This window comes from Anoplolepis gracilipes, chromosome 3 (genome assembly GCF_047496725.1).
Source record: "Anoplolepis gracilipes chromosome 3, ASM4749672v1, whole genome shotgun sequence".
Taxonomy (NCBI): Eukaryota; Metazoa; Arthropoda; class Insecta; order Hymenoptera; family Formicidae; genus Anoplolepis; species Anoplolepis gracilipes.
The window spans coordinates 17,395,470-17,406,344 of record NC_132972.1 but is presented as its reverse complement, the minus strand read 5'-3'; the positions used below and the strand labels follow the sequence as shown (position 1 = coordinate 17,406,344).

The following is a 10,875-nucleotide window of genomic DNA, read 5'->3' as shown; positions in this document are numbered from 1 at the left end:
GTATTGGTGTATGTTTGTATACGTGCAAACATCATTACATTTCAAGAGAGACAAAGACGTTATTATCTTTCATTGACTCTCCTTAGCAAACGGTGCTACCAACATCGATTCGTTAGCTGTATTTTAGGTACAGATAGCCATATTCTAATTTTTTGTTTTCAGCTTCGAAAAAGTTATATTTTTTTATGAATTTTTTTAAATATATTTTTTATAAAAATTAGAAGGTTCATAAAGAGCCGGATTTTGCAATTTGATTCTTAAAAATTTATAATAAATTTAATTCAAATTCAAGGAGCAGCTACACCTGATCCGCAGGTAGCAGCACATTTTTGGAAATTTTATTTCGATCTTTTTTCCAAAAAAATCGCTCTTTACAAACCTGCGGACAATGTTGCTGATTAAAAATATCATAATTTTATTGCGATTTTCTCTAAATTTTAGCTGTAATACGACAAAAACGAATCCGTAGTTTGCAGCCGGCCGATAGGAGTCTCTACAGTGCCTCCGGTAGACCCTTAAAACTTTGTTCTTCCAGCATCTCCGAAAAGCCATTCAATTTTGACGCCCATAAGCAGCCATTTTGAGTATCCACTTTTATGCTGATATATATAGATATTTCCGTCCGTTTAGCTCGAGCCATATGCTCCCTCCTGTTTCTTTTTACTCTTTGAGTGGAACAGAACACGCGGAACCAGCGCGACCAATCACGGCCATTCCCATTTTCTTATCTTCATTTTTTCAATTTTCCTTATGTCCCATGGAGCGGAACACGCGGAAACGGATTACGCGGGACAATATAAAATTAGTCTTTTTATATTATTTACGATATTTATAATACTTGGAATAGTCTTTTAATACATATATATATATACATATAATAAACTGGTGAACAATAGAATTTGTTTGTGTAATATAAATTTTTGACGTAAATGTAAATCTATTTCACGATTGGCTGAAATTTGATTCCGCTACTGCGTTTACCTTAATGGGCAAAGAGTAAAAAGAAACAGAAGGGAGCATATGGCTCGAGCTAAACGGACGGAAATGCCTATATTAGAAACCCTCTAATAAGAGTCTCGCCATATGTTATCCAGTTTTGATTGGTCCTTTATATTTGGGCAATTCCCGCTCATATTTGAATTATATTAACCTTACTATTAGTATAAACGTTAAGGCCAGTCTACAATGGCAGTAAGCGATACAGAGTAAGGCCGAGTCTACAATAGCTGTAATAAGCCTTAAATCGTAAGAAATGAACAAATCATATTCATTATTCTTCTCTAAAGTCAATTATAATTGGTTAATTTCTTACGAATTAAGGCTTACTACATCTATTACAGAGCCGGCCTAAGGAGTAAGAAGTAACAACTGACGAATTAAAAGCCGGGAGTAACGAAATGGGCAAATCCCATTTCATACTCCTTACTTCTTATTCCTTACTCTGTACCGTTTACTGCCATTATAGACCGGCCTTTATATTTCAGTAACATAAATAAAAAATAAACGTTTTAGAACTAAATATTATAATCTTCTATGTGTTAAACATCAAAATAATATATATAATAAGAAACTGTTTATATTTAATTTTTAGTAATTAAATAAAATTCTTAATTAAATTTAATTCTTATTAATTGCATAAAAATTAACAAAATAAAATAAAAATAAAAAAAAAAATAAACACATAAAACATGAAATAATAAATTGCTTTCATGAGAAAACAAACTATTATCACAAGTATTATAAAAACCTAAAATATATAATATTTGTGTATCTTCTGAGAAAACATAAACTACTATCACAAACATTATAACATCAGTGGTCAGCGCGTTAAAAGAGATTAGGGTTAGGTTAGGTAAGAGAGAGAAGGATAGTGAATATATATCTTTCTCTCTCGCAGAATTTTGCTCAGATTGCCTTATGGCGAGACTCTTATTAGAGGGTCTCTAAGTCAAATCACTTTGATTTTTTTATAATTAAAATTAACTAATCACTTGATAATCGTTTAGTAATGATTGGTCGTTCAATTAAAACGTTTGGTTGTTCATCGTTTTTTTTTTAATTAAATAATTAAAATTTCGAAGTAAAGTTAGCTAAACATTTTTATTTTTCGTCCAATCGAGTTAAACAAGAGCTTATTCGATGCAGAATCGTTAGGTGGTCACGAATAAATTCTTTACAACGTTTGGTGATCCATAGTTTATCCGAAAAATGAAAAAAATCATGTGCGGTAAAATGACGACGATGACTGTAAAATTAGCCGGATCAATACATTATTTATTAAGCAATTTTATTCAAATTGGTCTTATATGATAGAAAATCGTTTGATGGTGATTGGTAGTCCAATTAAAACGTTTGGTGGTTAATTATTAGATTACAGTCGGACTTCTTATCTTACGATCCTCTTATGCTACGAAACCTCTTAAGCCTGTATCTGACTATGCAATTTGATTACTGCGATAAATTGCAGCAATTTTTTCTATATCACACTATGCAATTTTGAAAAGCAATTTGGTTGCAGTGATTGCACAAGATTTAGATCCAGTCCTAATCACAGACATCTATATAATACTATATAATAGACCGCTAACCTTTATTCCCTAGACGGTTCGGTATATAATGTACAATTTGTATGTACATAATAACCGATTGGAATGCAACCTAACCCAATCTTAACTATTCGGTCTCTTGCAAAACTGATTATTAATATTTAATAATTAATGTTAAGAGCTAATAATAATTGCTAATTAATATTTTAATTGACTTATTAAATCGTAATTACAATTTATTTCTATTACGATTATATTTCTAATTAAATATTATTCGATTTATGTCGTGTTTGGTGTCATTTTAATCGCAAAAATCTCATTAATTCCTTAAAATTTTTTTCAAACCGATGAAATGCGAAATAAGAAATTTTATTTTCTATAATAGGATGATATGTGATACGAAAAACAATTGAAAAAGAAATTCTCGCGAGCGGGACTTCGTTAGCTATCTCCCTCTTAGCTTGCTCCTCGTACGTTCTCGCTCTCTCTCTCCCTCTCTCTCTCTCCCTCTCTCTCTCTCTCTCTCTCTCTCTCTCTCTCTCTCTCTCTCTCTCTCTCTCTCTCTCTCTCTCTCTCTTGCGGCGACACTCCGGCATCGGGAATCTTTTTTTATCTCTACAAATATAAATATCTTATTTGAAATTGCAACACAATAACGACAGCAAATGTATATTGACCCACATATACGTTTGTGTCGTTGATGATTCAAAAATAATAATAAAATAATATTAATGGTGATTTTCCTCACCACCCATGAGGTACCACTAATGGCGCGTAAGGTTTTTTTAGAGTGTGGACCTTCGCCTGGAGCCCTATTATACTACACATGAAATACTATTATATTTTATAATGTGCCATTTATACGGGGAGTGATGTCTTCAAAAAAAATTTTTTACGTACTAATGTTTTTTATATATTTATTATTTTAATATTTGATATAAATGTTTTATTATAATATTTAATATAAAATTAATATGTGTGATTGATATAATAGTTAATAATTGTACCGCCTCTTCTGCCCGCGCCTCTTCTGCCGTACATTGCTCTTCCTTGGCAACTGTTTATGTTGCCGTAGCCGTAGCCGCCTCTGCCGCTCCTGCCGCCTCTATCATTTCTTCGCGTGTACCAGCGAGCACGCGACCGGCTGCCACTTCTTTTTTGTGTATCTGAAAAATAAATATATACACAAATAAGTACACTGAAAACAAAAGTTGAAAAACATTATCGTAATTGAAATTTATTTTATTAATTCAACAACATTATTATTCAAATTAATGCACTACGTGTGTAATTAATATTATCTTATAATATTACATATATAAATAAATTATTAAATAAATACAATTTTTTCCCTGCTGTTGCTGTTGCTGCTGCGGCTGCGGCTACGGCTGCGGCTGCGGCTGCGGCTGTTCGTTTTTAAATAAATGCAGCAAATATTGCAACTGTTGTTGCATTTGCTGCATTTGTACGTGTTGTTGTTCTAACAACTTTTCAAAATTATCTTTTAGTTCAACTGTAACAATGAAATATTAAATTATTATCATTATTAAGGATAAAATTAAATAATCTTAAATTTTTTAATCATTACAAATAATAATTTTAGTTATTACTTACGTGACATTTCTATGTATGCTCTGTGCTCGGCTTCTCCGTTCTGCGACGGTAGACGATCGACGATTCACAATGTCACAATGAAGTATTTGGCATTTGTTATTTTTTTTATATATATCATTTGTTTAATATATCACTATGGTTGCGTTCGGGAAGGCACTATTCAACTTATTCTGTCGTTATTCAACTTTGAGTAAATAACAAAGATAGAATGATGCTCTTCGCATTAATAGCGTCTCCTCGAATGCGGCCCATTCATCGCACTTTTGTTAGATAATCTTATCACCTCGTATTTCCGAGTAAACGTATTTTTTAACGTGTCTTGTGTCTCGGTGGTCAAATCTTGGTGTTTAAGAGAAAGAGAGAGAAAGAGAGAAGTTGAAGCAATCCTGGTTAAACAATCCGTTTGTAAGTCCAAATTGTTTTAATTTTGTATATATTTTGACCTTGTTTATTTATTTCATTCTTCTTAAATTCTTTGTTTCTACTTATTTTTTGTTTAATAAAAATGTCTGATAAATCAAAAAAAAACTTAAGCGAAGCTTCCAGGAAGTTTGGCATAAGGCTCCTAAGTAGTCACCGCGGCCATATTGAAATCGTGACGTCACAAGCGAGAAATAGCGAGAAATGACACCCTGATTTATATTGCAACTGACATGTAAATAAAAATATATTTTAACGAAATAATACTACCAATCTCTTCAGCACACCTGTAAAAATGTACGGCTGGTAATCCTTTCTCCTGACAATTGACAAATAACTGTAAATTGAGTCCGAAATGAACCCTTGAAATGCGGAAAAACACGCGATTTTGAGAGCTGTCGAAAGGAGAGGAAAATGTTACTTTACACAGTTTATTCCTTACACAGCTTGGCAGCCGTACATTTTTTCACAAGTTTCATAAATACGTTGCACATCACAACACTAGTAAAAAGCAAATAATTACGACGTAGGTTGCAACATAAATTGAGTTGTCATTTCTCGCTTCTGACATATTTCCCAAAAGAAGGAAAGAGACAGAACTATATGTCGCTACCGTCGACATCGAAGTTTCGTGGCGAGTACTCAGGAGCCTTATACCTGTATTCATAGTCCTTCCTTGAGGAATAAGGATTCCTTATTTCTCATTCGACGTTTCATAAACCTTCCTTGACCAAACAAAGAACTTTATTAGCTCCCTTATTTCAAAGAAGGTCACGAGCTTCCTTAAGGAGGAAATTTTAACCTTTTTTAGCGGATGATGCGTAAACATAACCTTTTCAAGTTAGCTGTCACATTTCAATTTGTTATTATTTGTGATGTTACGCATTCACATTAAAAGTGCATGATGGACAACGAATTTTTTAACGATTCTGACGAAGGATTTGAAGATGAAAATGTAGAGGATCGGATTTTGTTGCGACTTGCGAAAAGATATATTCGTGATTGGGAAAATCCCATGGAATTTTTCGAAGATGTTCCTTTTCGAAAAAGATATAGATTCAACAAAAGAGCCATAATCGAGATCCTATTACCTTTAGTGAATGATAAGTTAAGACGGTTCAATAATCGAGGACTGCCGATTTCTCCGTTAATGCAGCTCTTAATAACACTGCGTTTTTATGCAACGAGTAGCTTTCAGGTTTGTAAATTTTGTTCCGACACTATGATATATATATATATATATATATATATATATATATATATATATATATATATATAAATTAAAATAGATAATTTATTTTTATTTTATTTATATGCTGTTTTAATTGCAGATTGTTAATGGAGATTTACGAGGATACAGTCAAGCATCAGTATCGAGAATTGTTGCACGAGTTTCCAGAATTTTAGCGTCACACTTAAGTGTATATATTAATTTTTCCACCGAAGAAAAATATCGAAGGAATAAAAATCAATTTTATGAAATGGCCAACTTTCCATCCATAATAGGATGTATCGATTGCACCCATATACGTATTGCGAATCTTGGAGGAAATAATGGAGAGATATTCCGAAATCGAAAAGGATGGTTTTCTTTAAATGTACAGGTATGTACAGGTTTTTTCAACGGTTTTATTTTGCTAAATAATCATGAAGTTTATATGAAGTTAATTTTTATGATATATTTGTTTTATAGGCTATAGCTGGTCCTCAACGAGAAATTCTCGATATAGTTGTTAGACATCCAGGTTCAACTCATGATGCTGTAATATTTGATAGAAACGGATTGCGCTGTCGTTTCGAGTTGGGACACTTAAACGGAATTTTACTTGGTGATAGTGGATATGCATGCCGCAGTTATCTACTGACGCCTGTTTTAAGACCTGAGACAGATGCAGAAGTTCGGTATAATACTGCACATAAACAAATACGAGTTATCGTTGAACAACTGTTTAGAGTTTGAAAACGTCGATTTCCATGTCTGCATTATGGTTTAAGAACAAAGTTGAGCACATCGGTGGCAATTATTTGTGCCACTGCAGTTTTACATAATATATCTATTCAACATAATCTGGAGGAAGTAATCGAAGAGGAGTTGTATGAGAATATACAATTTGAAGACATTATAAATCAAGAACAAAATGGAGTAGGACTTGCACACAGAAATGCTTTCATTTTAACACATTTTTCGTAAAACAGAATAGCGAATTATAATTATATTTTTATATTCATTTTATATCTGCAATGAGTGATTTAACAACAATGTTGTCGTCATGTAAATTTAAGATTAATTTGTATAAATAAATTTAGATTTGTACATACAAGATCAAATTGTAAATAAAACAAATATATAATATATTAAGTATAAATTTTAACTTAAAAAATGTTATATTTATTTATAACAAATCTTTCTCTCTCTTTTTCTCTCTATAAACTATTCTTTTATATAAATCGCATTTTGGTATTCACTGACAGTACTGTAAATCTATTTAATTTGTCACATACACTTTAGATTTTCAATACTGACAATGATTATCAACAAAACACAGCCCTCAAAGTGACGTTTAAAAATATAAACAGACAATATTTCATTGTTTGTAAGAAATATATATATTTCCATTAAATTGATAACAAACATAGAATTTTATATTAATTATCAAGAATAACATTTATTTATAAGAACACTTATAGTTATTTAGTCACTTATAAAAATAATTAAATATTTTACATAACTTTTGTTATAGCCCCAGAAAAGGCTACAGATTTAATGAATATATATATATATATATATATATATATATATACATATAATTATATTGATGCAGGAATGCATCGCGAACGAAGCGATAATCGCGCGAGCCGCTGACGCAGCGAGCCACGCGCGCCCGAGACCGAGCGCGAACACGAAACCGGAAAGGTGCCGCCGAATTGCTAAAAGTACAAGCGAGGAAATTCGACTTTGAACTTCCTCGCCTGCACTAAAACGCGAATTCAGCAATATAACCATATTTGGTCATGTTGCTAAGGGACCCCCTCCGAAAAACCATGCAGTTCGGAGGGAAGCTCAGCACCGCGATGAAGCGACGGGCAGTCGTTGATCAGATCCTAAAGAGAAATAATCGTCACGGACAGTTATTAAATAGAACGAGATACACGAATAACTAAGAGATATACGCGCGCCTGAGATAAGCCGACGCGTATCAGACTACCTGTACGACAAAGTATACGAGAGATACCGCTCTCTCCCTTTAACCGATAATACACACGAGTGTAAATACGTACGCTGAGAGCAGTGACAAAATACCAAACCATTGATTTCTTTTAAACTGTTATTTATTATAATAAAACGAAGAAAGTAAGCAATTAAAATAATATTAAAATAAAAAGAGGCCACTGCCCGCCGTATCCCCGGCCTTCCCTGAACGGATCCCGAAAAATCCTATGCTCCCCCTCCTGGAGGCACAACAATCTGGTGGCAGCGGTGGGATCCTGGGAACACCTCCGGTGGATCTTAAGGAGTTGGCACCTCGACCGTCGTGCAAGACCTGCAATAAAATAAAAAGTGCGTAAACAGGCAGGCACGTCAGAAAGTTAGCAAATACTGACGGACATCAAGAAGCCAAGGAAAAACTACATGCAGAGCAGACGACTACGGACTACTAGATAAACAGAGCATCGCAGGATTGGAGCAAGGACGCGAGCCGCCAAGCCGCCTGACCTACGACAACTCCATCGACGACGCATCGCCGCCGGAACGCGACCGCAAGCCTTATCAGCCGCCGAGCGAAGGACGCAACGTCAGCGAAACCGAGACAGCGAGCGAATATGCGAGCGAATATGCGAGCGATACTACTACTGTAAGTCCAAACCAAATTAATTTTAATTAAATTTGCGTGAATGTCAGAAGGAAGAAACGTACCGAAATCGATAGCAAATAAGTCGTGGTTGCTTAGCGAATGAACAAATCGAGCTATAAAATATTGCGAATTAAGTCCCGCGAGTGTAGCCGTAGAAGCGCTCCGAGACATACGCGATAGTGTCCGGCGGAACCTCGAAACTCGATACTCGAGTGATAGTGACACAGAGCTATGTTATAACAGAACGCGAATTTCCATTTACGAGTTTCGACGCGAGTCTTGTTGAAAATAATCCGACTGACCCCACTAACGATTTACACGACTCAACCAGACGAACGAGACCGTATCTTAATCGAACTCCAAGCCAGGTATCACTCCGGCGAGAATTTTCATTGGCATCTTACGAGAGCGAGATTTTTGATCCCGAAGAAATCTACGCACGAACGCGCGAGATGGCAGAAGCTCAAAATCCCCGCGCGTCTACGTTCGCAAACGTGTCTAATGACGCGTAGACGACGAGATCGCACGATTGCGACGAACAATTAATCAACCGGTACAATCGCGAGAAGAATCGACAAACGACTCTACGTCCGCAATGTTAAGAGAAATGCGCTACGCAATACAATTCTTAACAGAGCAAGTAGCTCAACTACAGCAACGCGATCAAAATACAAGCCGTCGAGAAGAACTTTCCGAAAGCATATATTACGGACGGACCGATCGCGACGTTAGAAACCGACGTAGTATGGCACCCAATTTCCTGACGTTAAAGGAAGCGAGACAAATGATTCCGGAATTTGACGGAATGTCGCGACACAAGTTGCAAGATTTCTTGAATTCATGCACATACGCAATACAAAATACAAATCCGGCAGACGAAGAATCTCTTATGCAGGCGATATTATATACAAAGTTACACGGAAGAGCGCGACAAGATTTTGAAACGCGCGATATACGCACTTTCGATGAATTTCGGACGCAACTCGAAGCTTGTTATCAAACGAAACAAAGCACGACACACTTGCAAGTCGAATTTAATTCATTAAAACAAAAAACAAGCGAAACCGCCTACGCGTTTGGACAGCGAGTCGATCTAGTAGCTATGAAATTATATGACTCTATGACCGAAGGAAAAGAGCATACTCTAGAACAAAAACGATTCAGCAAACTATCAGAGACCAAGCGTTAATTAATTACCAAATCGGACTACGCGACGACTTGAAAGTACTCGTACGGTCACAACGCTTCTCGACATTGCAAGAGGCGATAAACGGCGCGAGCTCGGAAGAAAAACTTATCAAGCCGATGGGAGCGAGAACAAACAGTTATCAAAATAAAAATAAACTCGACTCGAATTACTCGCGACCGCCTCGAGATACTAATGCAACATGTTTTAAATGCGGCAAGATAGGACATTATGGACGAGATTGTCGAATAAGCAGATACGCTCTGCCGAAACCCGAAAGACCACGCGTCAATGTGGTAGAAAAATTTTGCAAGTATTGTAGAAAGCGCGGACATAATCGCGACGAGTGTTGGTCTTTAAACGGCCGACCGCAAGGAAAACCACAGGATCGAAAAAACCCGAATAACGCAAATAAATCGAGCGATATTCAAAATAATTCAAAAGGAACGCGTTATAAGACGCGAGGAAAGAGTTTTGACTCCGAGCGTAGTAACGACGAAGAAGAAAGAAGCGATAGCAAGGCAAAGCGCGCGCTGGAATATCAGGTGACACACGTACGACAGACGCGAGATAAACAAGGACTCGACGTCGTAACGATGCCGATACGCGAAACGAAGACAGGGCGCATAAACATGCTATACGATTCCGGTGCGACCATATCACTAATAAAAGTAAAGCATTTAAAAGGCGAAACATTGATATACAATAAAAAATTAGCGTTAATAGGAATAACCGGACACAAAGTATATACAATAGGGAAGATGCATGCAACAATTAATCTAACCGGACAAGACATTAAACATGCAATTTACGTAGTAAAAGACGACTTCCCCACGGAATACGACGGGATACTAGGAATCGATTTCCTAAGGAAGCAAAAGGTATCCTGCGATTACAAAAATAAAGAGTTAAAAATCGGTACAGATGTACTCAAGATGCGACCATATAATAAAATTATCTTGAAACCACGCAGTGAAACCATCGGCAAGCCGCGACTAATCGAAACGAAACGGGAATAGTACGCGCGAAAGAAACAGCCCCTGGAATATATATAGGAAGATGTCTGGTAGAACCGAAAAACTTTCTCTGCCCAATCAGCGTTATCAACACAACAGACGAGACTATTGAGATACGTACACCTGTTGTAACTATAGACGACATCGATAAAGATAACCCGCACGGTATCTATACAATAGCCGAGGGGACGGACGATAAAAATACCCCACGTAACGAGCGCATCTGACAATTGTTGCGA

The 10,875-nt window shown here is 35.9% G+C and overlaps 1 long non-coding RNA gene across 1 annotated transcript; it reads right to left on the bottom strand.

The window, feature by feature from the left end:
* Positions 1–3,042: 3,042 nt before the first annotated feature.
* On the bottom strand, positions 3,043–5,234 carry LOC140664015 (uncharacterized). Its single transcript, XR_012046374.1, has 3 exons — positions 4,161–5,234; positions 3,889–4,059; positions 3,043–3,712 (listed from the first exon to the last, which is right to left on the bottom strand). It is a non-coding gene; the product is annotated as an uncharacterized lncRNA (long non-coding RNA).
* Between the last annotated feature and the right edge of the window lie 5,641 nt (positions 5,235–10,875).